The following is a 13070-nucleotide window of genomic DNA, read 5'->3' as shown; positions in this document are numbered from 1 at the left end:
TTTCTGTTATAGCAGCACTAAGTAACTAAGACAACCAGCTATATTTTAAAACATGCCTTCCAAGTTTGAGAACTATACATCCAGGCATTGTCACAACCATGCCTTAACATTTATTTATTTTTAGAGACTTTCCTTCGCCCCACCTTTGCTGTTTCTGGTTCTATAGGTTGAGTCTGGAACAGCGTGAGCATGGTGAACCTACCGGAAGCGTGTGTCTCAGCACCTTGCTAAGTGGCCCCTGAAATAGTAGCCCTCAGCCACTTCTCAGGGGTGCCTGCACTGAGCAGCCCCATGCCTGGACCTGCACAGTTCCTGGGGCACAATGGGAAAACCAGAGTTCAGAGCCCTGAGCTCAGGCTCGAAAGCCAAAGGTGTTCTTGGCTCTCCATTCACCAGGCCACTAACTTGTGTGCCCCCAGCCAGGAAGGACCTTGGAGGACATTTAGGCCAACTAGCCATCTGGTACTCAGTTCCCTTCTACAACATCCCCACCTAGTGGCCCTGCTTGAGTGCATTTCCAATGGGGATATGAATAATTCCCAGTTGCCCCAGGGAAGGAAAGGGCAGGTTCTCTCTAGAGGAAAGAGGCCATTAATCAGCTTGAGTCTCTAAACTGCCTTCCTTGACCTCTTTAGCAGGACAATAGTCTTGACAGCCAGGCACTGTCAACAGGAAAAGATTTTCTACATTCCTTGAGTTTCATTACTGTATTATAGAGCGGCCGACTAGATCATTTCTACCAGAAGACAGAGGAGAAAGAAGCCATGGTCTGTTGCAGAGTTAAGGAAGTTCATTCCTCTATTTTGGGGGATCGTGGAAGGAAAAGGGGAGAGAGGAATGGGTAAAGTCCTTGGCACAGCTCTGGGCACTGGGCAAGTGACAAGGAAGGGTTAGATATGATTATTATTTTCTGTGTGACCTTGGGCAAGAGACATGTGCTATCTGAACCTCAGCTTCTTCACTTGTAAAAGGAGATGAAAGTACTGAATCCATCCATTGGTTATGAGAATTAAATGCAAAAATTTAAACGCGGCATTTAATACAAACAAAAAACCCATTATCATCAAGTCAGTTCTGATTCACGGAGACCTCCACGTGTTACAGGGTAGAAATGAGTTCCATGGAGTTTTCTTGCCCGTGATCTTTTTTTTTTTTTTTAATTATACTTTAGATGAAGGTTTATAGAGCAAATTAGTTTCTCATTAAACAATTAATACATATATTGTTTTGTGACACCGGTTGCCAACCGCACGACATGTCAACACTCTCCCCTTTTCAACCTTGGGCTCACTATTGCCAGCTTTCCTGTCCCCTCCCGCTTTTTCACCCTTGCCCCTGAGCTGGTATCCCATTTAGACTCATTTTGTTTGGGCTATAATCTTTACAGAAGCAGAATGCCAGGCCTTTCTTCTGTGGCACAGCTGGTTTGGTTTCGAACTGCCAATTTTTTGATTAGTAGACGAACACAAGCAATTTGCCCTACCTAGGGACCTGTAATACAAGCTAAAACAAAAACGGAAATCACTCTTCTTGGCTACACTTTGAGCATGTTGAAGACAGTGTTATAGAGTGGTTAAAGGTGGGGTAGGTTCTACAGTAGGGTTGCCAGATTTAGCAAATAAAAACACAGGATGCTCTGCTAAATTTTAATTTCAGGAAAACAATACACTTTTTTTTTTTTTTAGTATAAGTACGTCCCATGTTATCAGGAGGGACCAATCCCTGGAGAAGGACATCAAGCCTGGTAAAGTAGAAGGCCACTGAAAAAGAGGAAGACCCTCAAAGAGATGAATTGACACAGTGGCTGCAACAATGGGCTCAAGCAAAACAATGATTGTGAGGATGGCGCAGGACCAGGCAGTGTTTCGTTCTGTTGTACACAGGGCACTATGAGTCGAAGCCAACTCATCGGCACCTAACATGCTGTTGTTACAACGTGTCCCACGCAATATTTGAGACATAAACCCACTGCCGTCAAGTCCATTCTGAATCTTAGAGACCCTATAGGGCAGAGTAGAACTGCCCCATAGGGTTCCCAAGGCTGTAAATCTTTATGGGAAAGAGCCCTGGTGGTGCAATGGTTAAGGGCTTGACTGTTAACCAAGAGGTTGGTGATTCGAAGCCATCAGCCCCTCTGAGGGAGTAAAGACCTGGCGATCTGCTCTAGTAAAGATTACAGCCTAGGAAACCCTGTGGGGCAGTTCTACTCTGTCCTATAGGGCCTCTGTGAGTGGGAATCGACTCGTCGGCAGACTACAACAACAATCTTTACAGAAGCAGACCGCCACATCTTTCTCCTGCAGAGCGGCTAATGGGTTCAAACTGCTGACCTTCCAGTTAGCAGCCAAGTGATTAACCACTGTGTCACCAGGGCTCCTATTTGAGGCATACTAAAAACCATCAGTCATTGTCTATCTGAGATTAACATTTAACTGGGCATTCTGTATTTTAGCTGATAACCCTATTCTGGAGGACAACTAGTCATGTCATATCCTAGATCTCATTTGCTGTGTACACTTGATCAAGTCACCTAACTGCTCTGGCCACAGTTTCCTAGCTTTGCTACTTATTCGCTGTGTGATTTGGGGAAGCCTGCAACCTCTTTGTGCCTCTATCTTCTCACCTGTAAAACAGGGGTGTGAAAGGGCCTGCTTCACAGAACAGCCAGGAGAATAAATGAGTTAAGGCACGTAAACGCCCAGCACTCAACAAATGCCAACCATTCATTCACCCAGCATTCGGTCAGCAAACAGTAACTGAGGAACGCCTGTGGGCTCGGCAAGGTGCTGGGTGCTGGGAACAGTGGTGGCAGCCTCAGCTATGAGAGCATTGGAATACCATGACCCCACATCCCTCCTACAACTTCAATGGTTTTAGAACATTTCACTGTCAATTGAACCTCTTTAATTTTCTGACAGCTCAGCGAGCATTTGTTTGAATTTACTTACGGTTCCTATACAAACGTCCACTGTTCCCTTCATCTGGGCTATCCTGGCTATAAATCATTGTGATTCCATGCTTAGAAAAAGCTGGGGCTAGAACCTACTCATTGGAGGGTTTTACTGAATTATTTATTGTGACAGAAAATGCAAATGCCCTGGCAGTAAACATAAGGGGAACAAAGCTACCTCAGCATTATGTGGCAAACGTAAACGCAGATGGAAACTGGGGGAGAGAGTGTCATTTTTAGTAAGTAGAGCAGATACTCCCCGTTGCTGAAAATACGAAATACCGGAAAATTCTCCTGACTTTCTATGCTATGGAAAGACCTTTAAAGTTGACCTGCTTTTTCTTTCAGGACCCCAGAATGGCAGTAGAGTTCACTACAGTTGGTGCTTTTCCATGTGAAAAGCTAATAAAATAGCAAATAAAAAATACAGAAGGGAACGTGAGAGAGAACAGAGCTTTCCTGAACTACGCCAACCCCCTTCCATCCTTCCCACTGCAGCTCGATGCTGCCAAATTTCCCCCTTTCTCGTCTACTTTATGGCAAAAAGATCTTTTCCAACTGGTTAAAAACACTTTCCCCTGGTCCCTGTGGATAACTTGCAAATAGAGTTAGGAACCAGGGCTCCCCGGATTCACTCAGGGTAAAGAAACCTTACTTTGTCCTGATAGTTGATGTTGGCAGAGAAATGGCTTCTCTCCTACCCCTGATGTTTCCTTCCACATGGAGGGGGCCCCAGGAGCACAGTACTCTGGGCACCTCTCTTTGTGCCTCACTCTCCCCACCCCAGATGAGGTGGGACATCTTAATATGATGGGTGAGCTAGAAGGAGCTAAGTGCTGGGCTGCTAACTGAAAAGTTAGTGGTTCAAACCCCTCCAGCAGCTCTGTGGGAGAAAGACCTGGTGACCTGCTTCCATAAAGATTACAGCCTAGAAAACCCTATGGGGCAGCTCTGCTCTGTCACATGGGGTCGCCGTGAGTCAGGATCAACTCAACAGTACTAACAACAATAACAACCCTTTCTTATGTAATTAATTCCTATGACATAAATACATTGACGCACTAATATGATTGGTGAGTTAGGATAAGAAACTGGACATGCCAAAGTCCTCTCCTTCTGGTCTGCCTGCAGAGAAGACACGTTTCCTCTGCTCCCCACCTCCCTACACACACACTGTAAATCTATGACCAAGTATGTACCTCTGTTTCTGAAGTTCAGTGTTTGGAAATCCACTTGGGGTCGCTATGAGTTGGAAGCAACTCAACGGCACCTAACAACGACAATCTTTAAGGAAGCAGAATGCCATGTCTTTTTCCCACAGAGCCACTGGGTGGGTTCGAACCATCCGCTTTTCGATTAGCAGCTGAGCACTTAACTGTTGTGCCACCAGGGCTCCTTTTTCTCAGCAGTAACAGTGTTCTTTTGGCATTCTCTGCATTCCTCGGTGGATGCAATACTCAGATGGAGAACAGGGGCTTCTAACAGGGTTACCTCAGACTTGAGGAGCTGACAGAAGACATCTCTGAGGCACAGTCTTCAAAGCATCTTCAGCTTCTCCAGGGTCAGCCACAGCCCACAGACAGACTAGAAGACCTTATTGTCGCTAAGAAATCTTCTTAAGAGGAGTTAAGGCAATTATATTCCTCTTCCATGTTCAGTTCCTGGTCAAGACCCTGCCCAAATGCTTTCAAGAAAACTTCCTTGTTATTTATTTATTTATTTTTAGGTAAATTGAATGTTTTCCCCCTTTTGATTTCAACCCTGAAGTTTACTCACGGGGTATTTACCAACCTGGGCATAAATTATTTGTGGAAATGGCATCTCTTCTTTAAACAGCCTGTTGTGTGTGTGCGTGTATGTGTGTGTATGTACATGCAAATCGTTTGTGCTTGACTACTAAGCTAAATGCTGGCAGCTCAAACCCACCCAGTGGTGCCGCAGAGGAAAGGCCTGGCAATCTGCTTCCGTAAAGATTACAGCCAAGAAAACTCTATGGAGCAGTTCTACGCTATAACACATGAGGTCACCATGACTTGGAATTGACTTAATGGCAATAGGTTTGGTTTGGTTTCTGGTGTCTGTGTGTGTGTGTGTGTGTGTGTGTGCGCGCGTGTGTGGTGTGGGTATGGTGTGTGTGTGTGTGTGGTGGTATGTATATGCGTCTGTGTGTGCCTGGTGTGTATGTGTGTGTGTGTGTGTGGTGATACATATGTGTGTGTGCGCATGGTATGGTGTATGTGGTGGTGGTACGTGTGTGTGTGTGTGTGGTGTGTGGTGGTATGTATGTGTTGGTTCTAGAAATTCTCAAATTAATGGGTTACTTTGGCGGCAACCTTACTCCCACAGGTCAATAAAAATAGTGGCGTATTATTTATCAATTACTGCATAACAAATTACTGTAAAGCCCAGCAACTTAAAACAATAAATAATTATTATCTTACACTGTTTCTATGGACCAAGAATCCAGGGGTGGCTTAGTGGTTCAGGGTTTCTCATGAGGTTGTAGTCAAGATGTCATCCAGATCTGCAGTCTCCTGAAGGCCTGATGGGGTTAACAGACTCACTTCCAAGACGGCTCACTCTTGTGGCGCTGGTTGTTGGCAGGAGGCCTCAGTTCTTCCCATGTGGGCCTTTCACTTGGCTGCTTAAATGCTTTCCCAACATGGTGGCTGGCCTCCCTCAGAGTGAGCAACCCAAGAAGGAAGCACAACGCCTTTTATGACCCATTCTCAGAAGTCACGCACCAGCACTCCCCCACATAGTGTTCGTCAGAAGCAAGTCACTAAGTGCAGTCACTAAGTGCAGTCACTAAGTGCTGTCACTAAATGCTGTCACTAAACGCTCAAGGGGAGGAAAACCAGGCTCCATTCCTTGAAAGGAGAGCTATCAAAGAAATCGTGGTCATATTTTAAAACCACCATAGGTGACAAAGTGCATAAAGAAACAAAGGAGGAAGAACCTTAAAATCTATTGAATTTACTCTGATTATTAGCTGCCGTTGAGTCAGCCCCTGACTCATGGCAACCCCATGGACAACAGAACAAAATGCTGCCCAGTGCTGTGCCAGCCCCGTGAACAGCTGCAGATTGGACTATCGTGATCCACAGGGTTCTCACTGGCTGGTTTTCAGAAGCAGATCACCAGGCCTTTCTTCCTAGTCCATCTTAATCTGGAAGCTCTGCTGAAACCTACTCAGCATCATAGCAACACTCAAGCCTCCACTGACGGGTTGGGTGGTAGCCGCACATGAGGTGCAATGGCTGGGAATCAAACCTGGATCTCCCACATGGAAGGCGAGAATTCTACCACTGAACCACCAATGCTCCTGACTTGACGTTAGCAGGAATAATGTCATCATCTGGAGCATTTGATCTTCTTTCCCTCTACTGTCTGCCCAGGAAAACTGCTGTGGAGAAAAGAGCCAGGTAATGGATGGAGTGGTGACGTCAGGGAGACTTCCACTGAAGAGTGGAGAATGAGGAACCAGAAGAGGCTTGGGGGTCAGCTGCTGGGGGAGAATGACTGGAGAACAAATCCTTGGGGGGACTGGATTTAAGAAGCAAAGTGTGGAAGGTTATGAACTGGCTTTCCTTTTTCAGGGACACAAGAAAAGATCAACATTACTTGTAATTATAATTTCTTTTGGGGGCTATTTCATTAAGTGGTACACTGTGGTGAGACTGCGTCACACAGGTCATATTACTTGTTCAGGTTACATTCACATTCCTGGAGAATTTTCACTAAAAATGTAAAATGGCAGTAAGGCACTATTTTTAAAGCTTCTTAAATGAATATCTTAAGACTTCTGTATCCTCAATACCTAACCAAAAAAAAAAAAGCCCTTTGCCTTCCAGTTGATTTCAACTCCTAGCAATTCTATAGCACAAAGCAGAACTGTCCCATAGGGTTTCCAAGGCTGCAGCCTTTAAGGAAGCAGACGGGCGTATCTTTCTCCCGCAGAGTGGCTGGTGGGTGTGGACTGCCTGCCTTTCGGTTCGCAGCTGAGCGCTTAGCCACTGCGCCACTGGGCTCCTTCCTCAGTACCTAGCACAGTGCTTTTCATATCATGCACACTCACATATTAGCCAAAAAGAATCAAGTGAAAAAGTTCATTTGGGTTCTCACATGATTTATGAGGGAAGATGCTGTAATCGAAAGAGATAGAGGAACTGTGTAAATTGGAATAAAAGTATTTTGGAGTTGCAAGGTGTCCAGAATCCTTAGATGGGCTGGGGAAAACCAACACAGGAGAACAGGAATGAATCATAGCAGGGGTGAGTGGAGACTTGAGCGTCAGCCCAGGATGAGCATCAAGAGTGCGGCTCTCCGGAGGCTTCCTCCCTACTTTCCTGTTCTCTTCAGCCCACGCTGCACTTGAAAGCAAAGGGAGACAGCAGGACAGCCTGGGCTGGCTCCACCACCTGGAGATGCTGATCAGGGCTCTGTGTCATTCCTGGTGGCGTGTGTACATGTGTGTCTACAGGGAGGCGTGCACAGAGAGCTGGGCACCTTTCTCCCTGGCCTAGCACTTGTTTCTTGGAAGATGAAGGGAACTTAGCTGTACTTTTTCTTTGGGTTCCTAGCAAATTTCCTGGAGTAGACATCTGGAGGTGTGGCCAAGAGAGTGCTTTTCAGGGCTCACATACAGGTTTTAGAAAAGTGCTGGGAATCCTGGGGTAGCATTTACATCACTGGAAACCCTGGCGGCATACCAGTTAAGTGCTATGGCTGCTAACCAAAAGGTTGGCAGTTCGAATCCACCAGGCGCTCCTTGGAAACTCTATGGGGCAGTTCTAGTCTGTCCCATAGGGTTGCTATGAGTCGAAATCAACTCAATGGCAACTTTTTTTTTTTACATTACTGTAGTTTCTGGATGGTGCAAATGTTTAACGCATTCGGCTGCTAACCGAAAGGTTGGTGGTTTGAGTCCACCCAGAGGCTCCTTGGAAGAAAGGCCTACTGATTTACTTCCAAAAAATCAGCCACTGAAAACCATATGGAGCTCAGTTCTACTCTGACACACAAGAGGTCGCCATGAGTCAGAATCAACTCAACAGCAACTGGTTACTGGTTATTTCCCTTACTGTAGGGCTCTCTTTGGAGACCCCAGGTGGTGCAAATGGTTAAACGCTGGACTATTAACCAAAAGGTTGGTGGTTCAAACCCACTCAGAGGCTCCCCAGAAGTAAGGCCTGGCAATCTGCTTCTGCAAGGTCACAAGCTTGAAAGCCCTATAGAGCAGTCCTATTCTGCACACTGGGGTTGCCATGAGTCGACTAGATGGCGACTAACAACCACAGGACTCTCTGACTTTGATGCCTTGATTTACCGTCCGGCTGAAGGCAGGAGCAGCTCAGTCTTAGTGAGAAGTTGCCTGGAGCAGAGGCCAGAAGGTGGGGTTCATTCAAAGCCTTCAGCCTTAGCTCTGTCACTAATTTATTGGAAAAAGTCATTTGTGCCAATTAGACCCTGGTTAGTCAAGGGCTGTCCTGTCTGGGAGGCAGTTACAGAAGCCAACTGCAAGGACAGGTGATCGACGAAAGTGACACATTACTTATGCCTCCAGTTCTTCTTAGACATTTGGTCCTTAATTAGCTCTCAGTAAAATAGGGAAAATTAGTGTACTTGCCTTCCTAATGGGCACATGGTCAGGGCTGGGCAATTTACGCAGAGCCCTTTAGTTCCAAAATGAAATGCATTAAGATATTGCTTAATGAGCTTCTGACTTGCAACTTTGGGAAAATTCAATTCTTTTCTGCACTTCTTCACAAACATAAAACAGGGTTTTAATAGTAATACAATAATAAAGCCAGGACCTTCTCGCCTCTATACTGGTCAAAACGATACTTCCCCTGGTCTGAAGAGACCTTTCCTCTTTCAGAGACACAAGAAAAGAATGTACTATCTATATTCCCAGCTCATCTTCCACTGGAATGCACTATTGTTGTTAAGTGCCCTCGAGTTGGTTCCATTCATAGCAATCCTACATACAACGGAACGGAACAAAACACTGCCCGGTCCTGCGCCATCCTCATGATCTTTGCTATATTCGAGCCCATCATTGCAGCCACTGTGTCAATCCATCTTGTTAAGGGTCTTCCTCTTTTTGGATGACCTTCCACTCTACCAAGCATGATGTCCTTCTCCAGGGACTGGCGTCTCCTGATAACATGTCCAAAGTATGTGAGATGAAGTCTCGCCATCCTCTCTTCTACGAAGCATTTTGATTGTACTTCCAAGACAGATTTGTTCCTTCTTTTGGCAGTTCATGGTACAGTCAACATTCTTTGCCAACACCATAACTCAAAGGTGTCAATTCTTTAGTCTTCCTTATTCCTTGTCCAGCTTTTGCAATGCATATGAGACGATTGAAAAGCCATGGCTTGGGTCACCAGCACCTTAGTCTTTAGAGTCACATCTTTGCTTTTTAACATTTTAAAGAGGTCTTCTGCAGCAGACATGCCCAATGCAATAAATACATCGTTTGATTTCTTGACTGCTGCTTCCATGGGCGTTGATTGTGGATCCAAGCAAAGTGAAATCCATGATAACTTCAACGTTTTCTCCTATTTATCATGATGTTGCTTATTGGTTCAGCTGTGAGGATTTTTGTTTTATGTTGAGGTGTAATCCATACTGAAGGCCGTAGGCTTTGATCTTCATTAGTAAGTGCTTCAAGTCCTCTTCACTTTCAGCAAGCAATTCAGGAATGCACTGGGCCCAGCTAATTGGTTGTTTATGGCTAGTATCTATTTTGATTGGCTCACTGGATAGAATAGTATCTACGCTGACAGAATGTTCTGATAGAATGGAGTAGTATCTACTCTGATTGGCTGTATCTATTCTGACCTTTTCTGTTTGGTTCGTGCCCATGGTGGACACACTGTAAGGTGACACCCCCTCCCATGAGTGACCCCAAGTGAGTATAATCTCCCCCACCCCGAGTGAGGGCAGAACCTGTGGCGTGCTTCAAACCAACAGAATATGGCAAAGGTGATGAGATGTCACTCCTGTGAACTATTTATGGAGAAGGCCATGAGGCAAATAATAGTGGGTGGCCTCTAGGAGTTGAAAGTGGCCCCCAGTTGACAACTAGAAAGAAAACAGGGACAATAGTCACAAGAAATTAACTCCGACAACAACTGAATGAGCTGGGACATAGATCTTTCTCTACTAGGAGCCTACAGATAAGATGCAGTTTGGCCAACGCCTGATTGCAGCCTTGTGAGACCCTGAACAGAGGATCAAACTAAGCCTGCCCAGACTCAGGACCCACAGAAACTGTGACATAATGACCATTTGTTGTTTTAAGCCACTAAGTTTGTAGTAATTTGTTACACGGCAATAGAAAATTAACACAGTGCCCATGCCACGTTGTGTTGTTAGCTCCTGTCACGGCAACCCTATGCACAATGGAACAAAATGCTGCCCAGCCCTGCACCATCCCCATGATCAAATCTTTGTGTTCCCTTGAGTTTTCTTTGGCTGATTTTTGGAAGTAGATCACCAGGCCTTTCTCCCTAGTTCATTTCAATTTGGAAGCTCCCATGAAAACTGCTCAGCATCACAGCAACACACAAGCCACTACTGGCAGACGGGTGGTGGCTGTGCATGAGGTACACTGACTAGGAATCAAACCGAGGTCTCTAGCGTGGAAGGTGAGAAGTCTACCACTAAATTACCACTGGGCCCATGCCATCCAAAAAAAAAAAGAAAAAAACCAAATCTTTTGCTATCGAGTTGATTCTGATTCATAGTGACCCTATAGCACAGACTAGAATTGCCCCATAGAGTTTCCAAGGAGCAGCTGGTAGATTCAAACTGCCGGCCTTTTGGCTAGCACCTGAGCTATTAGCCACTGTGTCATACCAGTTGTTAAATATTTAGTCATCACTCCTGTTTCATTCATTGTGCAATTATTCAAATATTGCTTTAGGACATAAAATGCTATCCAAATTTTGTATTATTAACTAAGCTTCATGCAGTTATGACTTTTCCTCTTAACTAGATTCTAAGGTCATAAGTCAAGGACTCTGTTCTTATACTTTTTAAACAGCCCCACAGCATATCAAAGTACTTGGCACACAGTAGGTGTACAATCATATGTGATTTGAGTTTTCGGTCCTTCACCTATCCAAATAAACCAAATGGATCTTAGAGACAGAGATACATGCAGCACCTACTATGTGCTAGAGCCCTGGTGGAGCAGTGGTTAAAAGCTTGGCTGTTAACCAAAAGTTCAGCAGTTCAAATCTATCAGCCACTCCTTGGAAACCCTTACGGGGCAGTTCTACTCTGTCCTATAGGGTCGCTGTGAGTCAGAATCAACTCAATGGCAAGGGGTTTGGTTTTTTTGGTTTACTATGAGCCTATGTGCCAAGCACAGTTACACCCTGGACATTCAGAAAATAAGTCAAAAGTCCTGCCCTCAAGGGGTTTATGGTATAATCCACCCCTCCATGAGACCTCCTTACAACCCCATTTCCTTGCCATGTAGAATCTGAAGATAGCCAAAGACACCTAGAGTTCTTTGTCAGTCTGTCAAGGTTATGATTCTACAGAGCAGGGGGAGGTATAACTGTAACGTTCTTCTGTCTATCTGCAGTGAATTTTTAGTTTCCAAGTAGAAGAAACAGAAGGCCCTTGTGGGGGGCCATCTTCCACCAAAACAGTTACAAAGATACATGAGCAAACTCAGACCTGCGATAGCCTATCCTGGGTGTCTCTTCGACTCTATGACTCAAGTGGGCACGGCCACATTCAAACAGATCAGAGATCACAGCCATATTAGGCATGGGCTACTTTTTATTCAGAGACTCAGAGCATAAAGAATTAAGAGGCATTATCATTTGTTAACTCTATTCACCAGAAAAAGAGCTAAACATACATACAGTCTTAATATGCATCCATTGTAGCCTGCATACTGCGAAAATCTGCTTTCACATCCATATACACTACTCTTATTTTTATCTAAGTGATGCATTTAAGATACATAAAAACAGTACCAAATGGCATATTGGCCTATTTTGTCACAGTTCTTAATACATTCTGATAGTCACAGGGATTGATAGGGAATGCATAGTTTCCTACTAGAAAAAAGGGAGATTTTGATACAAGTGATGGACTGTCATAAGGATATGAGAGCCTGTGTGGATCGCAATGGCTTTATAATTCTCAATCAGCATTACAATTGGTTCTCGTCATTAATAGTTGGGATACCATTAGTTTGCCTGGTCATTTTACCCTCTACTTGCCTGGCTAAGGCAAAGGAAATCACTGTCACTTTTTCCCCCTTCTTTTTAGCTCTACCTTCCCCAAAGGGTTTCCTCCACAGCCACCTGCCTTGCTTTCCTATTCACTCCCCTTACATTGCCCCCCAACTCTACATTGTCACCTGATTCCTTGCACCAGCACCTGGACTGCTGCCTTCTGTTCCAGAGCGCTCACTGTTGAAGAGTCTTCAGCCACTACCTAATTAAAGAGCTCTCTTCTGAAGCTGCAAAGCTGCCAGTCAGTGAGGGGCTGATACCTTCATGGAAGAATCAGGAAGCCTGTTCAAGACATTTTCTTTAGGTGGCATGCAAATAGACTCCCCACCCGCAGGACTGCACTCCGCCTTCATTATAACCATGGTCAGAGAAATTTCCATCCTGAGTGCCCCTGGCAGCCAAACCTTCCCCATCCCACGCTGATTTCTTTCCTAAAGATACACAGCCTCTCACTCCACGGGGAAGAAAAAGGCAACACTGCCATTTCCAGTGCACTCCCCCAAAGGCTGATGACAGCCGGGAGCAATTCATCACCACTCGTGCACTCGGGTTGTTCACTTTTCCCTCATAAAACTCTTCTTGTTTATCTAGCAGACACTGTGAGAAGAACCAGATGTATCAACTCTAGCAACCCTGCCGTAACTCCATGGAAAGAGAAACACCCGTGCCAGCCAGAAACCCTCTTTAGAACAGTAGATAATCATCGGCAACTTCTAGAAGACTCTCAAGAGGGAGGACTCGCATGGAATAGCAGTTCCATTGTTAATTGTTAAATGGACCGATTGGTGTTTATTCAGCAATATTTTCCTTCTGGTGATGCATAGTTTATTTTTTATTTTATCTCAAGGTGC

Source organism: Loxodonta africana, chromosome 5 (assembly GCF_030014295.1).
Source record: "Loxodonta africana isolate mLoxAfr1 chromosome 5, mLoxAfr1.hap2, whole genome shotgun sequence".
NCBI lineage: Eukaryota > Metazoa > Chordata > Mammalia > Proboscidea > Elephantidae > Loxodonta > Loxodonta africana.
Note: the sequence above shows the minus strand (reverse complement) of the source record.